Source organism: Rousettus aegyptiacus, unplaced genomic scaffold (assembly GCF_014176215.1).
Source record: "Rousettus aegyptiacus isolate mRouAeg1 unplaced genomic scaffold, mRouAeg1.p scaffold_m13_p_4, whole genome shotgun sequence".
NCBI classification, from domain to species: Eukaryota; Metazoa; Chordata; class Mammalia; order Chiroptera; family Pteropodidae; genus Rousettus; species Rousettus aegyptiacus.
In genome coordinates this window covers 16,539,735-16,554,067 of record NW_023416307.1, presented here as the reverse complement: position 1 = coordinate 16,554,067, position 14,333 = coordinate 16,539,735, and the positions used below count along the sequence as shown (strand labels likewise).

The following is a 14,333-nucleotide window of genomic DNA, read 5'->3' as shown; positions in this document are numbered from 1 at the left end:
ACATTCTCAGACTATGACCAGACAGCGGTATTTTCTTCATAGTTGTTTCATAAGTGCTACAACTAAATGTTCCAAAAATGTATTAACACTTTAAATATGTTGTTCAAGCTTCATTAAGAGATCGTCTAACACCTTTTTTGTTTTCTGCCTAGACATGCATAAGGGTGTACATTGGAATTCGAGGATTTTTTTTCACTATTAGATGAGTAGATATAGAGAGTGCCAAGTCCTTTTCTCTGTGTTTTCTCTCCCCTTTTCCCCCTTTCCCTTATAGTCCTTTTTATCTAAGCTATAAACCTTGTAGAAATGAAAATGGAGAGGTTGGTAAATAGAGGGTTAAAAGCTATGGTATTTGAAGTCACCTTCCCTTTTTCAAAATGGAATGAAATACTAGGACAGAAGGCATTTGCCCTTTGGGGGCTGTATCTCTCAACAGGGACAGAGAACTTCAAAAGTCTGACCTTGCAAAGAAGAGGCCATTATCTGTTCTTGCACTTTATTTTTTTAATGAAAAATTTTCAATTGTTTTTAAAAAGAGAGAAAGAACATTCATTAAACTGTGATTAAAATGTGGACCTCATAAAAGGAAATATAATTGAGAAATTATTCCTAAATAGAATCGGACTTGCACAAAGAATCCTACTTCTGCATGCTGAGGCTTTGTCCCTATGAGCCTCTCGCTATACTGTAAAATCTCATATGGTCAGGAAAATTCAGATATCTCGAGAAACCTTCTGAAAATTCTTTGTAATCTGGTTTAAAATTTTGCATCCCTATCCGTCTCTGGGTAAGTTTAGAGAGGACCGATGAGTAGAGTAGGGGAAGAGCACAGAAATGTTAGCTACGCCTTGCACGAGACTAACCCAATCGACTCTCTTCTGTGCACTGGAATTACAGAGGTGGAGAGAGATTCCATGACTATCTTCCCTGATGCTCATGAGGAAAAAGGAGGCCCAGAGAATTTAAATGACTCGTCTACTATCACGTAACCAGTCATCAAGTTGGGATTAGAAAACCAGCCATTGTAATGTGACTATATCAACTCATGCTTTTATAAACATATTCTTTCCAAAATACTTATCTCCCTGTACCTCATACCATGTACTATGCTGGGCACCAGTAATCAAATACTGAATAAGACAGGTAGTCTTGGCCTCATGGAGCTGACTGAATGTAATCTGATGAGGTTGAGTGAAAGCTGGCACCTTGTGATGGAGTATGAAATTAATAGGATGACAATCAAATTAAACCTCCCTTGGCATAGTCTTACCTACAGAACCAGTGTTAGAGCCAGCATAGCTTCCTCTAGGATATTCTGATACCCAGGAAATTTTGAGGGGAGAAAATTTGCTCTTCTTCTTTACTTTTATTAAAAAATTTAGAGATTAACTTCACAGGCTTGGTTTCTGTTACTTTTTTTGGGGGGGGGGTGGGCAGGCCAAGGCAACCCTTGGTTGACCTCACAGGTTGTAAGGACCTTATCAGTTTATAATCCCTTATTTTTTAAATTTTATTTATTTATATTTTACACTTACAGCACCTAGTCTTCCTAGGTGGTCTCCCATCCAAGTTCTAACCAGGCCCAACCCTGCTTAGCTGCTGAGATCAGGCAGGATCGGGCTTGTTCAGGGTAGCATGGCTGTAGACGATTTCTGTTACTTTACTGCAAGCTTTGCCCCTGATCTTATGGACACCTGAAAGCTAGCTTGTCAATCTCTATTCTTCATGCTAAGGTTGGTAGCCCTATAATCTTCTAAATTAGTCTTTAGAAGGTTCTAGTGGAATACCAAGTCGAGATACAGTTAGCCATTCTGTGGAAACGTGAGCAGTAACAACTGAATAAGAAACACATCTAAAGATGGGAATTTATTAAGATAAGCCATGTGGAATAGAAGAGTTGCCTATGTGCAACTTTTTGTGACTTACAAAAATGTCAATGCCCTATAAATTCAACCAAATTGCATGCATCGACAGCAGCTGAATTAATGTTTATTTATTTATTTTGAGCAAATGCCCCATTAAGAGCTTTGGGCAATTTTACCTCTGCATGACTCAGTTTCCTTATTTGAAAATTGGAGATAATAATAGATTTATTTGTTTGTTTATGAAATCAATTTCTCTAGACTGGCACATGTTGGCTTACTACTTCAGGTCCTCCACAGGCAAAAACTCTAGGTGTTACTCCCTTAGATTGGATGGCTCACACCTTTAATGTGTTGTTTGGGTTATTTAGGCCTTTCTTCCTTGACCTCTTAGTCAGAGGTGGAAATAAATCTGCTTAAAGCCATCTGCATCTCAACTCATTGGCTCCAACACATTTGTTTTGTATACGTTGTCTTCAAGCTCTGCCTAATAGGTCAGTGGTTCACAGCCCTGGATGCACATTAGAACCTCCTGGTGAGCTTTAAAAATGTCTGAAAGAGTCCTTAGAGCTCCTGATTCCATTGGTCATGGCGATGCCAAGGCATCAGTATTTTTTCAGAGCTACTTAGGTGTTTCTAGTATGCAGCTGGAGCTGAGAACAAACATGCCCTGAAGAATTACTTCATGCTCATCCATTTTTATTAATGCTTCTCTTCCCTCACGAGGCCCCACCATCCTGAGGACTTATCCCAGGTCATATTTATACTTCTTGTCTAGTTTTTGTGTGCATCCCTGTCCATCTCATTTCCTATCCTTCTGCATCAGTAAGTTGTTAGTGAAGAAGAGATTATTTCTACTGGAAATCCTAGGGGAAGAGAGGTGCTCAGAACAAGGCTGCTGACACTGGAGACTAGAGGGCAGTTGGGTAGGGAGGGCTGGTGGGATTTTCCTGTTCCCAATGGGAATATCAACACACTTGAATGTGTTAGTGAGAACTTCCTAGGAGATGCAGGAGACAAGAATTTGAGGTCCCCTGAAATGTGCCTAGTGGGATCCCTGAGTTATATCATCCTTGCGCCTTCTTTGCCTCACTCGTCTGGCCTTCTGGGTACAACCTGCACTTCTGGACACAAGCCGTTACACTGTTATTAATATCTTCACTGGCCCAGTTCCCTTCTCTTCATCTTGACAGCTGGAATTCTATCCATATTCTGCCTGCTCCAGGAAGCCTTTCCTGAGTCCGCCCACAGCCCATCTCCTGTATTATTTGGAACTTTCATAACACCTGCGAGCATGTGGCGTAGAAATAGCAATGGATTGGGGACCAGATCAGGCTCCCATTCTGCACAAACCAATAGTGTCTGAGCATATACACTCACAATAAGTATTTGTCAAGTGACTGAATGATAGAATGAATTAGCTGCCTTGGGCAAGAACTTTTCTGAACCCCCACTGGTTTATCTGTGGAATAGGGTTATTATAGGGAGATTTTTTTTTTTTTCTCTCTCTTTAAGAGTGGTCCTTGGAATGCCTGTACCAGAATCCCCTGAGGTTCTTGTTTAAATGCTGAGCGCTGCCCTCCCATTTAAATCAAAATTGCTGGAGGCCTAAGAATCTGTGTTTAACATGCACCCCCGGTAGTTAATATGCTCAATAAAGTTGGAAAACTACCGAATTAGTAGTGGTTATCTATTCAATAACGTGACATGATGGCAGTTACAAATGTAAAAGCTTGGTATTCATAGTGATGGGAAATTCTCTTTGCTGAAGGTAGATGGAAGAGATCTCTTGGTTGGAAAAGCACTGGGTAGTGGAAAGGACTTGAAGTATTCCAGGAATAAGATCATCTGCAGACGGAGATGTGTTGGGCAGAGTGATAGTGGCCCCTTTGAATATCATTGATTATTCATATATCCTCCCCCTTTACAGTCAATAATTATGCATTAAATACCTGCTCATTAGGCTAAGCCAAGTACTGGGGATACAGGGGTGACTTTTAGCCACATCTGTTTCACGTAGATGTGCCTATTATAATTATTCACACTTGGCACTGTCAGTTTCAGGACCAGGGACAAGCCCTAGGAGGTAACTGAGTCTAATTTCCAAGATGCTCGACTGTCTGCTTACAAAATCTTTAATTCTGCATTGCAGCTTCTTTTTTGACTGGCGTCTATTGATTCTGTTTTCTATAGGAATAACTTTTGAATTTCATAAATAAGTAGGGGAGAATAAGGTTTCCTTTGTAAGTCTTTTTTTTTTTTTTTGTAAATTTCTTTACTGTGATGTAGCAAATCAAAGTAGGAGCTTCATGTTTTGTTATAGGTTTTTGGACTGAAAATCTCCTAAAGATATAAAATCACCAGCTGTGACAACTTCATTCCTGCTCAAATCAGCTTTCGTTTCAGATAAAATTTCTAGTCATCAAAGAGCGGACTTGCTGTGTTTCTGATTAATTATCAGAGCCCTTCTTCTTTAAAAAGTTGGCTTTTATTTCAGACTATATTATTGAGCCACTGTGTGATCTTAAGTATGTAAAAGAGCTTTGGGATAGCGTGGTTTCACATTCTGTAAAATGGAGATAAGAATACATTGCATGCATCTTTCAGGAGCACCATGAGGATTAATGAGATAACATTAGCAGGCATATCAAAGTCACCCAGTTTTTTTTTTTATATATTTAAATTTCAGTTTCATTTCCTAATACTAAAAAAAGATGATGTATTTAAAGAAAAGCAACTACTCAGGATTAAGATTATAGTGAGCTGTAATAGTTATTTCCCAAAAAGAAGGAACAAATGACAAAGAGGATTATTAAGCTTCTATATATATATATCTTCCCTTTTACTTTAATTCCATATTTTGTCCATACTTTAGAAGAGGATTTTTTACAGTGCTAGGAATCTAGATCCATGTGCCAGGCCGTCTGTTAAATTTAAAAAGCACCGAAATGGAGTAAAACCTTACATTGTCATTAATAATTTACTTTACTGAGTAATGAGGGTGCTATCCACAAGCAAGCAATAAGCCCAGAGTCCAGCTCCCAAATGAGTGTTATCTTATCTCTGGGACAACTCAGTCTCTGCTGGAGGAAATTCATGAACCAAAATTCATAGACTAAGGGGAAGAGAGAGGTGATCCATCATTGCTGGCCCATCCATCAAACTGTTGTCCCACATCGTGTGGGGAGTTTGCCTGCCACGAATTTCATCAGTGGTTGTATTTCATAAGTTGAGCCTGGTGATCAGACAGGGTCACCCTGAAACCACATCTGGAGAGGCAGGCATCACGCGGCTACCTGTCTCTCCTAGATTGATGGCTATCTCAGCATCTGTAGGTTTTAAAGATATGGAAACAACTTTGAAAAAGTTAAGGGAGCAATTCTACAGCAACATAAGTGGACACAAACCACGGGGTTGAGGAGGAGATGAGGGACTCGAGGGAGGGAAAAAGAGGGAACAGGAAAAGTGGGAAATAAACATGGCAAAAAGAACAATGTATAAGCAACATGGAGGGAAGGAGATACCGGAATTAATGCAAAAGTGAGGATAAAAGGAAAAGAAAACAAGCGCAGATGGAAATAAACTAGAAAGGTGCTCATTTTTACGTTCATGAGATGATAGGTTTGGAGGCCTGTCTGCCACAGAGTTCCCCATGTCAGGTGTGCATGTATCTACTTTCCCAGGAGCGTTTCGTTTTCAAAATGATCGTGAATATCTTCTTCCCTCAATCCTTTCAATAAGGTAGGCCAATATTATCCCAATTTTACATGTGAGAAAAAGGAGACGGATTTATTGCGAAGCAAAGGAGTGTAAGTTTCAGGACACTTCGCCAGCACAGGCTCCTCCCTGGGTTCGGGGAGGGTCCCTGACCACGTGCAGGCTTTGTTACGTATTTCTGTACCTTTTACGAGAGGAACCACAACCCTCAGATCACTGTGGTCTCCTTCTATTCTGGCCGCTTCTCACTCCTTCATCATGCTTCACCTCGTGTTGGGTAACATTGGGGCATTTTTGGCAGTTGGCTGAGGGAAGTCGAGGCGAGGATATATTCAGATGGGATGTACTAGAATGAATTGAGGGGGGTCTTGGTCAAGTCCACAAGTCCACATGTGGTTAGGTTCCTGATAGCTGTTCCAGGGTAAGCATAGCTTCCCAAATGTGTCCTATGGTGCCCCTTACCCTGAACTCAATCTCTAATTCCTTTTTTTTAAGGTGAGGCAACCCTTAAAAACCCTCACAAATTGCAAGGACCTTGTCATTTTATAATCCCTTATTTATTTTTATTTTTTATGCCTACAGCACCTGGTCTTCCTAGGTGGTCTCCCATCCAAGTATCAACCAGGCCCAGCCCTGCTTAGCTTCCGAGATCAGACAGGATAGAGCTTGTTCAGGGTAGCATGGCCGTAGACTCAAACTCTAATTCTATGGTCCCTAGGTCAGTGGACGGTAGAGAAGAAAGAAGGCTTGAAATGAAGGGTGTTAGGTGCTAGTTTAGGGGAACTTTTTTCTAGTCATCAGATGTACAAAATTATAAGCAGATTATGAAAAGACACAGAGGAAACTTAAATGCATATTGCAAGTGAAAGAAGCCAATCTGTAAAGCCTCCACCCTGTATGATTTCAACTCTATGACAGTCTGGAAAGGCAAAACTACGGAGACAGTAAAAAGATCAGTGGTTGCCAGTAGTGGAGAAGAGATTGGAGGTGAATAGAGAGCACAGGGGATTTTTAGGGCAGTGAAAATACTCTGTAAGATATTATAATGATGATACATGTTATTATCTACTTTCTAAGCCTATAGAGTGTACGAAGAGGTTGCACGCTTTCAGAGGATGGAACCTATCATGAAGCAAAAAGTGTAATTGTGGATTGTAGGTAGCAATTCCGAAAGGATTCAGAATCATTGAAATATTTCTTCTCTTCTAAACACTCCTGTGTTCAAGCTTCTGACATGTCTATACTTAACATACTCCCCACCGTTCCACCCTCCATTTTTGTGAATGTCGATCATGATTCTCTTCCCTTTGAAAACACTATGTATTTTTCCTTTTTTTTTTTTCTAGAAGAATAGTTTTCAGTTTTCAGTATTTTATCTCAACTAAACATAGTAGATTGTGGAAAAACATAGAATAATGTCTCAGTGTTTTCACTATGACCGTGATTGATTTGCTGTGTGACATCCCATCCTCCTAATGAATATAAAATCATTACTAAAATGTCCTCATTTAGCAGAAATACATAAACAAGGAAGGGAAGTAATTTAATTTGAGCTTATACTTAACTTTGACTTAGTGGTTACCAGTTTTGGGTGGCAGCCACAAAAAGCCAGGCAAATTCCCACGATGCCAGGCCACTGGCAAGGCAGTTTCCGGCAATAGCAAGCAATTGCAGTTCTCTCCTTAGAAAAGTCCCAAAATATTTCATAACAAGCATTTAAGGTCAAATGGAGGCATACTCTCTCGCTCATGAGCATGCATTCTACAAACATCCTTTATGTACACTTCTTGTTTTGTGGCTTCTATGGAGTTCGTGTCTCTCCTTGATATCAGGAGCTTCCTTATTCTCTTGTTCCAGTTGACAAAATTGTGTTGTCACTCATACTCAGGCCTCTACATGCCTGCCGCCTCTCCCTGTCTTAGCCTCACTGCCAGCACTCACCCATCTTGTCACTCCTTTTTCCTGATGCCAGAGCAGAGTTTCATAACTCTGGGATTATGGGCATACTTGATACAGTCCAAACTGAAACTCTGGGTTTAGGAATTTACCTGGTAGCCTTTTTCTAGGAAGGGTTGAAGAGGTTTTGCCCTCAGCCTCGGAACCAAATCATCACATAATAATGGTTGTGTGGAAAGTATGTTAAACAACTGATTCTGAGGTTGGGAGATGGTGATTTGAGAAAAATTGGAATTGCTGGGCTTCCAGCACTATTTATATTCATATACTATTCATATTCGTTTAGTAACAAAATGAACTGTGATTTTAAGAAATGTATCACTTCTGAAACAATCAAACTAGACTACTGTTGTAGGCATAGTATAATGATCAAGTCAAAGATGAACAAGATTCAGTTGACTGATCTCTAAGAGTGGCCTTCATCCCATATTTGCAAAATGTTGTAATTCTAAAATTTTGCCAGAGGAAAACTATGTGAAATCAAGATAACTGGGAATAATTTGGAGTTTGACTTTTCTTTTTCACTACTGCCATCCCTAAAACTTAACATCTATTTAGAAAGCATATTTAGAAGTATTTGATATTTAATTAGGTAATTTCTGTTTTTAAAAAAATTATTCTTGAAGGAAATATCTGCCAAGCCTTAATCACTGTGCCCTATGGGGATTTAGTGAGAAATAAATGGACGAGGAAGGAAAGAAGTATTTGCATTGGCAAAACCAAATGTACAGGTGGTTAGAAAGGTCTCGTGGCTGCAGGAATGAGATGGAGTTCATTAATTAAATGGCAAACCCAGAGTGGAAATCACTCAGGAAATAAACCTTTAGAGGAGGTAAACAGGTAGCAGCTTCTTACCTAAGAATTAAAGAGATCAAGTGGCCAAAAGTAGTCTATAACATAACTGTATAATCACATGGATATTTTCCTTGATAAAAGAAAAACAAGTAATTTGAGGACTATGAATGGGGGAACAGAGTAGGGCAAGTAAGCTAGATCAAGGCAAGGCTTTTATTCTGTAGCCCAAATCTTCCTATTGATGCTTCATCATTTTTAATAGATGATGGGGATTCACTTTTCTCCTATGTATGACTTACATCTTATTCTATTCTACTTTTACACTTTAACTGTCTTGCCTTTCTAAAAGCAGCTTTACAGAAAGATACCTTCAAAAATATCAGGGGAATTTTGAGTAATAAGAAGATGGGACAAACTGAGAAGAAACAGGACAAACTTCAATCTTGAAGAGCTGAGAGTATAGAAATTGTATCTTAGTGTAGAAATGTTTATTCGTGGGGAAAAGTAGGTGGAGGAGGAAACTCTGCTTCTAAAAGGGAAAACTGAAGTCAAAATACCACACCAAAATAGAAGGCAAGGATCAGAGACCAGGAAATTAGGTCTGGTTTTAATGTCCAAAGATTCAGGTCCATATCAACAGACTCACAAAGAGAAAGGTCAGGAACACTAACCAGAATTCCACATCGACGGAACTCAATTGAAATCATTAAGTACACGAAAAACAGTGTGCCAGGAACTCTGCTGGGTGCATGGCACAAAAGGCACAGTCAGAGACATAAGTCAGGCTTCACGAGTGTCCAGGGCTTCGGCGGCAGGGGGGACAAAGAGGGTAAGGTGTGGGTAGGCTAGAGCAGGCAGCACTACGAATAGGTTTCTAGTACTTAAAGGAAATGGGTCTTCTAAATACTACACAAACACCTGGCCTTAAAGAAGGTAAAATGGGGTTTATCCAACAATGTTACAGAGAAGTATCCTGATGAAAGGAGGGGACTGGAGACAGGAAACTGAACAAATGGTGTTGACAATATCAGACTGTGTGTGGGAAGGAACTTGTCTTAGTCGTCTCTGGATCGTTAGGACCTAGGGCTTGGAAATGAGTTGTGGCCCAGTAATATGTTGACTCTTCTTTATGGGATCCTTTAAAAGACTTCCACGGTGACCTGCAGGGAGCAGAAACATTTGAATAAATTAAAACAGATTCTAGGTACAATGAAGTTGTAGGGTATCAAGGTGGCAGCTGAGATAGATGCTAAATTCAGCCTATAGACTTATGATAGTTTTTTCTTTGTCTTAATCAGTTCAGGCTTTGAAATGTCATTGTGTGCACATTCCCTTGGAAGAGAGATGCACCCTTCAGTTTTCTGGGGTCACAAACATTGCTTATTCTACGATACAATTATTTTACCAGCCTCATACCTGAAGGCATTTCCCACTACATGGGAAAGAAAAAACCACAGTCAGCTGAGAGAGCTGATGTGAGTGAGCAGATAAAGGAAACAAAGTTTCAGAAGTTTACATAGGATGTTTTCAGTTTTGCATTGCCACCTCAGAACTAGGGGAGATGCCTGCATCTTTTTATTTGTTAATTAGTGGCTCTGGTATCCAGTTGCTCTATCAATAGAAAGTCTAGAACCTGCACCGTGAGGACCTGCCCAACTGTTTAAGGACTCCAGACAGATCAGTCATGTTTGTACACACCAGCCTTTCCAAACACCGTCAGAGTCCGATGATGCAGTTGGTCGAAAAGTTCTCTTGATGCCTTTTTTTTTTTTTTTTTTTGGTTGTCAAATGATCTTTAATTGAAATATGTTCCTTTGTAGTTCTTACCTAGCTGGGCATTCCCTGCACCACTGTTGATGTCATCGCGAGTGTGGCAGCCATCAACATAGCAGCCCACAGACTGGGCGCTCCCCAAGATTTCTTTAATGGCTCCACAGAGTTCTCTAGCGAAAGATCGGGGCCACATCTGTTGAGCAATGTTGTCAGTCTCTTCGAAAGTGGTATTTCCATTGTGCTTAATTTTTTTTTCTTCTTTCCGTTTCTTGGCCGTTGTTTGAGAGCTTTGATGATGAGGGCGGGGGCAGAGGGTACTGCCTCAATCTGGGCCTGTCCTGAATGGTCAGTTTCACTGTAATCCTCACAGCCTTCCAATGGCCAGTTGCTTTTGCGCTGTCATCGTAAACCTTGATTTTTGGAAACAAACCTAGGGGGCCGATCTTAGGGGCCGGGGCCGAAGTGCTTGTTTTCTAAACACAGTTGTTGAGGTCAGATCCATCTGGGCTCACTGTGCTCAACCCAGTGCTTCCCCACCTCCAACAGTGACTTCCAGTTCCTTCACAAACCCCAGCTCCCCAGTCACACTGACCCTCCTCTCCAGGTCACTGCGTGGAAGGCCACCCTGGTTGACCCATGCCGAGCCTAACTCCAAGCCTCTGCGAGCCCAGTTGGACTATTGATACTCACTCCCAGGAGTCTCTGGATTCTACATGTAAAAAGACTGGTTTCTCCCAAGTAAAATCTTTTGCTACCTGCTGTTTCCTTGAATAATAAAAACCTTACTTGAAAAACAAAAGGTTCTTTTTCATCCTCTGGAGCCCTTCACCCACTCTTATAAGGGCCTATTCCCCCTTAAATCATTTACTTAACTAAGGAAGACCACTCGAGCTGTTTCCTAAAAGAGATATTGCTTCTGGGTGACTTTTTCTAATTTATTTTTAAACCACATCGAGCATCTTTGCTTCCTGCACAGGCACCCTACTGCATTCAGATTTTTCATATGAAGCTTTGCATTGACTAAAAAAACAAAAATTCAGGTATAAAAAATTTTGTGTGGAAAGATGGTCAGATAGGTTAATCCAAGCAATTACTGTGAAATAGTTACCTAAATTATACAGTATATGAGTGAGGCTGTGGACGCTCAGTTCTTAGAAGGCTCTCTTTTATTAAATATGATAATTAGATCAATTGCCAGATCTTTGAGATGCTGAGCTGCTTTGCAATAGCGTTTCATTTATGTTTCCTTCTATTTTATACATAAATTAAAAATCTCATAGAAGTTACCCAGAGAAGACTCTAAATAGGAGTGGCCAAATCTTAGCCAGTTAAAAAAAAAATTTTTTTTTAAATCAGTTCTGCCAATGCAATTCCATCTGATAGAATTGAGAAAGTAATTTATCACATTTGGTAAATTATAAATACGTTAACTAAATGGAAACATCATCTAAATTGAATGTCTGTTCCTCATATATTATTGCAAGTCTGAGCTTCCCAGATAAACATTCAGCAAGGAGACTTTAGACCTGAGGCTTCTACTAGTGGCCATTTATATAATTAGGTGTAAAATGTTTTAGAAAAATATAGGCACTTAGGATTTTTAATTGACTTTTTTCCAGCTTTGACTAAAAGCAGAAGTAATTATGGCGTAATTTGTGTGTGCTTAATAGAGATCCTATTATGAAAATTTTTAATTGTTGACTTTTGATGCAGGGCAGGGCAAATTCCCCTGAGTGGGGGTTACCAAGCTCTGCAACGAGAGAAGAGGGTCCTTTGGCGGAGAATGTAGAAAGAATCCAACACAGACGCCAAAGTTAGAGTCAAAAGGAAAGCTAATTAGAAAAGGAGCAACACTCCACAGACAGAGTGTGGTCTCCTCTCAGAGGCAGAGAGAGAGCCTGAGAGACGAGGACAGTGAGAGAGACAGAGTGAAGAATACAAAGAAAATAAGGCTGAGAGTAAAGGCAGTGAGAGGGACGTGTTCGGGGAATTTAGCTTCTATGTCATTCTTCAGTTCCTGTGAGTTGTAGTTTAAAGACTTGTTTACCCATTTCCTTTGATACGGGCATACAGGAAGGGGAAGGAGAACAGTATGTAGTGTGAAAAGGTAAGAATATGTAGCGCGAAAGGCCTGCTGGCAGTTCCCAGCCTTTAAACAGTAGGTTCCCCACGGTTTTAGCCATAGGGAATGAATGACTGCACAGGGCAGCCACTTAAAAATTGTGCTACATCTTTTTTTCCTGTTTCCCCTACATAGGTGTGGGAGATGGGCTGTTAGCAATCCCAGCAGAAATCTTCCTTTGTTCTGCAGGCATCCTCCTGGCCTGGCTACAGGGCCGATCAGCACATTGCAGTCTCTGAATGTGGCTTGATTTAACAGTTTAATTCTCTGGCTCCCTTCCTACACTACTTTTAAAATAAATAGTAACTGATTTGCTTGGTTAAAAATACCTATAAAAATCTGTAAACAGAGGAGTCTCTGTTCTACCCCATCCTGTGTCGCCCCATTTAGCACCTCCCTCCAAAAAAATAACCACATTTATTTAATTAATCCTGAACTTTTTATTGTATATTTGTGGGGGAGAGAGGAACAAGGAAGAAGGTGGAGAGACGGAGAGGGAGAGAAATGGAAATTAATTTTATTAATATATAAACAAATACAAATGTTATTTTCTGCCCCTTTTGCATAAATTGTAGGCAGCATACTATACGAATTGTTCTACATCTCTTTTCATATTTATTAGTATATTTTGCAGATAATTATATAACAATACACAAATAGTTCCTCATTCTTTTTCAAACTGCATAATATTTTATTGGATTGTTTCCAATTTCGTGCTATTACAAAAATGCTACAGTGAGTAACTATGTACATACACTATTTTACATATGTGCAAGTATTTCAGTAGAATAAAATGTTAAAATTGGAATTGCTAATTCAAAGAGAATGTTATGAATTTGTTATTCCTGTAGATGTCATCCAATTACATTCCATTAGGTGTCGTGTCAAGTTATAACCCCTCCAGCAATGTATGAGAGTGCCTATTTTTCCACAGTTTAATCAACACCACGTGTTATCAAACTTTTGGCTTTTTAACCATCTGACAGGTAAAAATGACAGTTTTAACCTGTATTCCTTTTTTCATATATTTGAAACCCATTTACATTTCCTTTTTGATGAATTATCTATTCATATCCTTTATCCATTTTTGTTGCTTTTGTGCTTATTTGTTGAAACCTTTATATTTTAGGAATATTAGGTCTTTGTCTACAATAAATTTCAAATATCTTTACCAATTTGGCATTCGTCTTCTGATTTTGCTTCTAAACTTTTGGTTTTTGATTCTCTGGTTTCTTTTATTTTGTCGTGCAGAAGTTTTGATTATGTGGTTCAATTTATCAGTCTTCTAAGACTTCTGGATGTTGGGGTCATAGTCAGAAAGGTTTTTCCTTGTTTTCTTCTAGTACATTTATAACTTTCTTTTTAAAATTTTTTTTGATTTTATTACAAACTTTTTCTGGTGTACATTGTGAGACTTGAATTATATTAAAGTTTTTTTTTTTTCTTTTCCAAGTGGCTACCCAGTTGTCCCAGTAGTGTATATCAAATAGCTTGCCTTCTCCTTGTTGATCTGATTCACCACCCTTAATCCTTTTATGTATTTTGGTCTATTTTTGGACATTTTATTCTGTGATTTGATCTGTGTATCCATGGGCCAGACGACACTGCTGTAACTGTTAAGGCTTTATAATATATTTCAGCATCTAGAAGGGCCAGTCCTCCTGTTACTCTTCACTGTCACAGTTTTCTTAGCTGTTTTTGCCTACTTACTGTTTTGAAATGACCTTCAGTGTTCTTATCTCGTTAAAAAAAAAGTCATGTATTGTATTAAAAAGATAAAAAACTTATGAGTAGTCGACACTTATGTGCTGTAAGTTTTTTTTCTCATACTAAAACAAAGTACGAGAAAACTTTTTGATCAGTTCGTCTTTTGTGTACTCCAAAGGGTTTAAAATTTTCTACCTTCAGGTTTTGTTCATTTCGCTTTAAGATGATTCCAAGGTATTCTATAATTTTTGTTGCTATTGTAAATGGGACCATCCCTTAAAGGCTGTTGATATATGTAAGGATAAATAAAAATGAAACGTTAAGAAGCTTAATTCTCCCTGTTGAAAATTAGGGAAGAGATTCCCCTCCTTCCCTTTTCCTTAAAGCATCGTCTTTAAAAA

At 39.2% G+C, this 14,333-nt stretch overlaps 2 pseudogenes; both read right to left on the bottom strand.

Annotated features, from left to right (window-relative positions):
- Positions 1-1,528: 1,528 nt before the first annotated feature.
- Positions 1,529-1,647, bottom strand: LOC118602109 (annotated as a pseudogene).
- Positions 1,648-6,152: 4,505 nt separating this feature from the next.
- LOC118602579 lies at positions 6,153-6,271 on the bottom strand (annotated as a pseudogene).
- Positions 6,272-14,333: the final 8,062 nt, after the last annotated feature.